The sequence below is a fragment of the Coptis chinensis genome, chromosome 3 (assembly GCF_015680905.1).
Source record: "Coptis chinensis isolate HL-2020 chromosome 3, ASM1568090v1, whole genome shotgun sequence".
NCBI lineage: Eukaryota > Viridiplantae > Streptophyta > Magnoliopsida > Ranunculales > Ranunculaceae > Coptis > Coptis chinensis.
Window position 1 is genome coordinate 30,248,627 of NC_141458.1, and position 7,315 is coordinate 30,255,941.

Genomic DNA, 7,315 nt, shown 5'->3' on the forward strand with positions numbered 1-7,315 from the left:
AACCGTTATAATTTATTAATAACAATTATCAAATTTGTTTATCATCTATCAGTAACGGATATAAAGGTCACTTCGATTTTCTGTTGCTAACGGTTCTGTATCCATTACTAACAAATTTTCATTGTATAAAAAAAAAATTGTTGCTAACGGTTCTATATCCGTTACTAGCAAATTTTCATTTTATAAAAAAAAAAATGTTTTCTCTGGCCCTTTTATATATGGGCCACCTGTAATGATTGGAGGCTTGCAGTTAGTGTTAATAGAACAAGACCCTGAAAACATATAAGCCAAAATAAATGTCATTAGATAAGTACATGCAAATTAAATTAAACCCATACATGTAAGTAATTTTTAGTCAGTCTAATACCAGCAAAGGACATAAACGATGAAGCTGATCGATACAACAAAGAAATTGCCCAAGAATGAATCAGCGATGATAGCTCCAACTATAGGAAAAAAATTGGAGGAACTATTGACAACGTTGGATATCTGTGCTGCTTCGATATTCTTGATGTTGAAACATTCTATTAGATATACAATCAAGTTTGTATTCCACCCAGAAGCAGCAATAGTTAAGCCCATTAAAGTAACTGCAACCACCACCAATATAAAATAAGCACAAAGTCATGATTATACTACTTTATATACAAACATGAAGATACTTATAAAACCATCATGCAAAAAATGAATGGAATGGGATGAAGACCTGTGACAAAGGGGAAGGTAGTCCAACCCCCTTGTTTTTGGCCGACAACGCATGTATTAAATGCTTCTTCATCAGGAACATTAAGATGATCGCCGGCGGGCTTATTATTTCAGTTAAATGCTTCTTCATCAGGAAAAAAAATCTGCCAATCTGATATACCTTAAAGTACGCTTGTTCACATGCCTCGACCATCTTGAACTCTGGGATAACAAAAAATAATGATTTCGTTATATGCAAAAGATGAGAGTTTCATGCTACATCATAAATTAGGCTAAAGGATTCAATCATATGATATAAACTGGCCTTAACAAGCACCAAAAAGTTATGCTGACTTATAAATATGGTAAAATATAGGTCTTCCTCATTATACCTCTGTTATTTCAGGGGATAGTCAGTGTAAATTCCTATGGCTCAGTTCACTGAGGCTGTGACAAACACCTTGTGTTTTTGGTCTAAAATCGTCATATTCAATGGACTTTTTATGCATTGCTACAATAGGGGAAAATTGTATTTGGTCTGAAAAAAAATTCATTTACCTTTGCAGACGGATGTACTTTTGCTGATGGATGAACATACACATCCCCAACAATGGTAGCACTCTTTGAACCATCGCCAGCCACTAGAAGATGAGGAGAAGTTAACCGGAACTGTGCAAGATAGAGTCCGGAACATTTCAAAGACATTCAACACATTCAGTTGTAAAGTTTGGATAAGTCATCAGAGTCTCCTTATTAATGCCAAAGAGGAAAAAGAAGAAAATGGAGAATTGGCTGAAATTTATTACCCGAAGTTTTGATCTGTCCTTAGAAATCTAGTGTTTTGTATGTATACGCCTGTTTTTTCTTCGGCAAGAGGTGATAAAATATCTTGATCCAATCTTACAAAGTCGAAGGAAGTATCCTGTTGAAGCGAGAAAACATACCGATAGAAGTCAAAGAAAGTAAAGCTTCTTTCGCAAGCCAATGGAGACATGGCAATAATAATGTCTCCATGAGTAAATAATAATCACATCTGTCAACTGCATTAAAAAGAAAGAAGTAAACTCTGCATCGCAAGAGTTTAACCGATTCTGACTTTGCCTTATTGCATCATTTAGGTTACCAAAAGAATTAAACGAAGTGTGTTCAATCGCAAGTCCTAGATTGTGTATTCATATCATAAAAATTACAATGACAACACATGTTGTTAAGATTATGTATCAAATAACATCATTAGATATATAACATGTTCACATTCTATGTTGTTTTTGAACACTAATATGTAGACAACCAGTTGAGAAATTTCATATCCAGACAATTTCAACTTCCAGAAATAACAAGACAATGCATTTAATAAAGTAAATTCAACATATCTTTTGATATCACGTTGAGTAATCCATGATGTTTTGAAGACAAAATAACCCAAATTTAAGAAACTTATTACAAAGCTAAATATCATACTTTGTGGCTGACTGAGGAGAGCTTCAAAGCTGGATACACATCGCAGATTAGCTGCAAAATGAAAAAATGAAAAGAAAATCAACAATAGTAATATAAGAAATCAGCAATAATAACATTATATATCTACCGACACATTATCTTTTGTCTGAGAAAATAAACAAATCAAAATTTTCATCATATTATCACAAAGTCTAGAATAGATGTTTTGAAACCAGATGAGTAAAAAATATATAGTAGAATTGTTTTCACAAGGGTAACAACCAAATGCTAGATTCAATTTTCAAATGCACAAGTCATCGATTTCGATTTATGTTTATGAATGTAACTTGAGAGATTGCAGGCTTTAGGAACTCCAAAGTTTATGATGGTATTAGAGAAGGCCATTTTCAGTATTTGACCCAAAAGTTGGTACTAGAACGAGCTATTAAATTTATTATAAATTACGTACTCAGATTAGCCAAATCTTCGGATGGTACAAATCATAGGAACCAAACTTTTAAACATTCTTTTGTGATCATTTATCTATTGAAGTTCAATGCTTTGATAAAAACTGAATGAAATAGTCCAAAGATTTTTTGTGTGTGCGTAAGACCTTTAAAAACGGATAAGTTCAAGATATGAAGCTAGCTAAACACCACTTTAACATCGAGCCAATAAAATTCATCGCAAAGCATAAAACAATAAATGACGACAGAGGATGCAACAGGAAACGCACTACGTGAGTTGCATACAACCTCACTAAAAAACAGTTAATGTCCTGACATTCCAAAAGTACAATTGAAAGTTGGAACCCAAACGAAAAGGGGGTCTATTAGCCAGGTGGCTTGCATGCAACTCAGAAGTGATTGTCTTCTAGCACTCATGCTCACACATATTTTGACACATGCTAATTCTTTTCACTTCTGTTTTAAGAAGCAGGTGAATGCAAATACCCACGTCCCTGGTACACTCACAAGTTTAGAATGACTAATAAAGCTAGCTGAATCCACCTTCGGCACATGAAACAAGTTTTATTTGCGGAAACAGATGAGAAGGTGTGCCCATCGTTAAACATGAGAAATCATTGGTTGACGGACAAGAGGCCGACAACGTGAGCTTCATTTCTGACTAGGGCGTGGTCCAAGGTGGCATGAGTTAACTATATAGCCACGACTTTATTTGAGGATCATTGAACTCTTAGGGATAGGAGAAAGGGCAGAGATCATTACTTCCTTGTTTTTCCATACGTGCTCAACCCATTCACTAACTTCAGTGTCAAATAACAATCTACTAGACGTGCTTAAGGGTAGGGTAGTACGTGAAAGGTATCACCTCATTAGAGAAGAATTATAGTTAGGAATATGTACGTAGAACTAAAGAGAAATCCATCGCATGAAATATGCCTAGAAGTTGGAGTTTCCTAGTTATATGGGTCTAGACTGCAGGCACATCCATGCACAAACACACACGAACGGGAGTGAAGAAAAAGAAAACCCTTCTCTTATATATAGAAGTTTTTTACTTCGCACAAATATTCATCCTCAACGGGGCAGTTTGAATCCAATATGCACTATGCTCTAATCGAATGGAAATATAAAACGTTTAAAAAAAAATGAAACTGAATTGACATGACATCCTAAGACGGATCTATAGTTGCTAACCTCTGTCTTTCCGTTGTGTAGATAGATCCTAGATGGCGGTAAAAAATATCTGGTGTAAATATGTACACACCACAATTTATAAGATCACTCACCGTTGATCACAAGAAAACGACATTGGTCGAAACAAGTTCTCATTTACAAGCTGCCGACTATACACTGAAAAGAAGTTGAATATAAACTGATTACGTACAAAGGTCTCTGGTTTCTCTGTGTAATGTAATAATTCGTTGGTGATAGGATCTGCCACTAAATTCGTTTGTAATGTAATAATTCGTTGGTGATAGGATTTGCTGATTCGGTTGAAACCTGCACATGAAAAGTGAGGAAAAAAATGCGCATGATAAAAATCAACTAAGCCGACATCAAATCTACTCAAACAAAGTTCATGCTTCAGTTAGCCGAGCTAAATCATTAAGATTGTTCCCATCCCACCATAACTTCTATGGGCAGCGGTAATGAAGGGCAAGCCAAAAACAACAAGCAACAATGAGATCACAAAGAAAACAATTCAAGGTAGAAACAGTTACGGTTTTATTATTAATAAGACTATTAAACATCAGTGACTTGATAGACCTACCAAGCATTTCTGGCAATGGAAAACTGCAGCAAACGTCACAATTCAGCAAAAAGATGTGCGACTGCCACATTAAACAACAACCATATTAGCTATTTTATTGGAAATGGAATCACGGAACCTGGAAAAAAATCATTATACAAACAGATCTCAGTCAACATGAGTAAGGAGAAAAATAGAAGTCAAACCGGATTATCTTCCATGATCAGATCTCTAAAGTTGTAAAGTCCACCAGCTGAACCATGTGGTTTATCTTCTTTCAAGTATCTATAAAATTTCAGCATTGCAATTGCATATCAATATGCCCCGAACTTTCAGATAGTATACGTAACCAAAGTTCTAGAAACACACTAGTGCATAACAATTACCTTACTGGGACTCTAAGCTCATTAGAAACGGACGAAACATATAATGCGAATTCACGCTCCTCATAAAACCCAACGAGATAGATTTGCACCAAGTTAGGGATCTACACAAGCCCATAAATTCATCTTAATTACAGAAATAAAATAAAATTATCCAAACACATAATAGAAGTATTAAAGAGCATACCTTTTTACAAGCTGAAATTGGATGATGAACCATTGCCTGCCCTACCAAAGGAAATAATGGCTTAGGTATATTCAACGACAACGGTCAAAAACGAATTTCTGCAAAATTCAAACACAATAACCAAAATTCTACTAAAAAAAAAAATAGACACCACCAATCCAACCTACCAATCTAAACACTAAAATTTCAACTAATTCAATCGTAATCAAATCAAGATTTCACCTTTAGTTGGTCCACCAACCATGATCACAGCAACAACTTTCTCTTCAGAGCTCCCTATCTGAAAAACCCAAATTCTATCCAAAACCCAATCTCACTATCTCACTTGTTTATCTAAAACCATGTAAATTAGACAAGAAATTTTATTGCAACAATAATATATGACGAAGTCTCTGAAAGAACGAGATCACGAGAATATTTGAACAGAGCTGGTTTTTTCCAGTTATGAGGACAAATATAAAAACTAATATAAAAGAAAGTTGTACTTGATCAGAAAGACACACGAGAGTTTATTTGAGATAGAGTGTCGGTACTGCAAAGTGGATTATTATTTACTTATTATTACCGCGTAAAAAAGTTGAACACCACTCAATTTGCGATAAGTTCGCATACATACATTCAATTTCTCCTGGGGCCCTATTGTGTGTTGGGACTTGGGATATGATTGAATTGTTATTAAGGAATATATATACTATGATTCTTGTATGATATTAGAAGACACATAGACGATGCTCTCTACGCTAGGGATTCTAGTATTCTACTGAAACAAATTTATGCACTCTAACTAACTTCAGACTTGATTAACACAAATCTAAACTCTCAACAACTTGACACAGAGAATCTAATTAGGTCAACCAAAACGGACCACATTGACCTGGCTTTTCTAGAATTTTGCTAAGACAAAAAGAAGTTACTAGATTCCATTACTTTTACTCTACTCTACTTGAGATAATTATCATTTCCTACCCTTAACTATTCTCTCTCTCTCCCCTTAACCCAAAAAACTTACACATTAAAACCCTTCCTCCAAAACGTCCCAATAAAAAGGACCAACAAAAAGAAAAGACTAGTGTCAGAAACAAACACCATGGAGAGGTTTATCTCTACCAAAACCTCTCCTAATTCTCTCCACCTCTTCTTCTCTCGAATCAGTCGAGTCGGTGTTCAAGGACTTGGGTCATCTCCGTTTCCACGTGTTGAGTTTGGCTGAGTCGGTTAGGTTTCATTTAAGCCAGAACACTCTTCTTTAAAACTTAAATCCATAATTCAATGCTCTACAAAAGATTCTGTTACACCTTTGACTGTGGATTCGGTTGACCAGTCAAAAGTGTAAACTCACCTATATAGTAGGAGCCAATTTCAATACCTTTGACAAGCTTTCAAGTGATGTACAAAAGTAAGTAGAAGTTGTATCCCCCAAGATGTAAAACAACACAAGAATCCAAAGGAATACAAGGATAGAACCCAAAAAAGGCCAATTCCCACACAAACAATAAAACAGGTAAAAATAGTCAATGTAACCACTGGTGTCACATGACAGTTGGGATTTAAGAAACAGACACTTGGCTTTATAGCCTTTTTGTTTTTGTAACTCTCTGCAATCTTTTTTAGCATTAGTAATCAATTGTAGATTAGAACTTAAAACAAGAGTACTCTTTGATGTGAAGAAATAGGCAGTCAAGAACAAACCAAAGAGTAAAACAAAGGAGATGTTTAAAAACACAAGATAAGCCTTTGATTTATTTAAAAAACCAAAACAAGACATTCCAGTATAAACTTCTCAATATTTAAAACCTTAAAAATAGGATCTAAACATGATATAAAGACATGGTCATACATCATTTTGATCACACGAACCTCAACAAAGCTAACCTGTTTTCACTTGTTACTTGAAAAACACATGAACATAAGAAAAGGGTGTTGTACCATTCAGATAAAAAACTAGACACAAACAAAAAAGATGTAACAATAATTTGAAGAAAATGATCACTCAATATACTAAAATGGAGTTTATACTTGAAAATTAACAATTCCCAAAAAACCCAACCCCATATAGACAAGCAATCAAACAATTCAAGTGCTTTTTATAACTATACTAATAACTGCATCGAAAACAAAATCGATTGAAGCTAAGTACCCTAATTATTAGTTACCATTTTCAAAGCAAGCTTCCTTCCACAGATCAAACAATTTCGTGCTGAAATATTGAATAAAGGTATGTCCTTTTTGGCACCACAGTAGCTAACTTTAAAAACCCTACGAGATCGAGCAAAAAAATATTCTTATTAGTCGCGAATTGAGCAAGATGGAGAAGAGGAAGAAATGGATGGAAGAAGAAATGAGGAGGAAGATGAACACTTACATTGACAATAGCATCAGCAGCGGCGGCAGCAGCAATAACCAT

At 34.8% G+C, this 7,315-nt stretch overlaps 1 pseudogene across 1 annotated transcript; it reads right to left on the minus strand.

The window, feature by feature from the left end:
- Positions 1 to 343: 343 nt before the first annotated feature.
- Positions 344 to 7,315, minus strand: LOC147509103 (uncharacterized; annotated as a pseudogene). Its single transcript, XR_015215941.1, has 14 exons — positions 7,274 to 7,315; positions 5,134 to 5,191; positions 4,912 to 5,009; positions 4,728 to 4,828; positions 4,548 to 4,626; positions 4,362 to 4,423; positions 4,195 to 4,234; positions 3,965 to 4,062; positions 3,786 to 3,872; positions 2,129 to 2,196; positions 1,491 to 1,606; positions 1,243 to 1,391; positions 866 to 906; positions 344 to 590 (listed from the first exon to the last, which is right to left on the minus strand). The product of XR_015215941.1 is annotated as an uncharacterized LOC147509103 (transcript).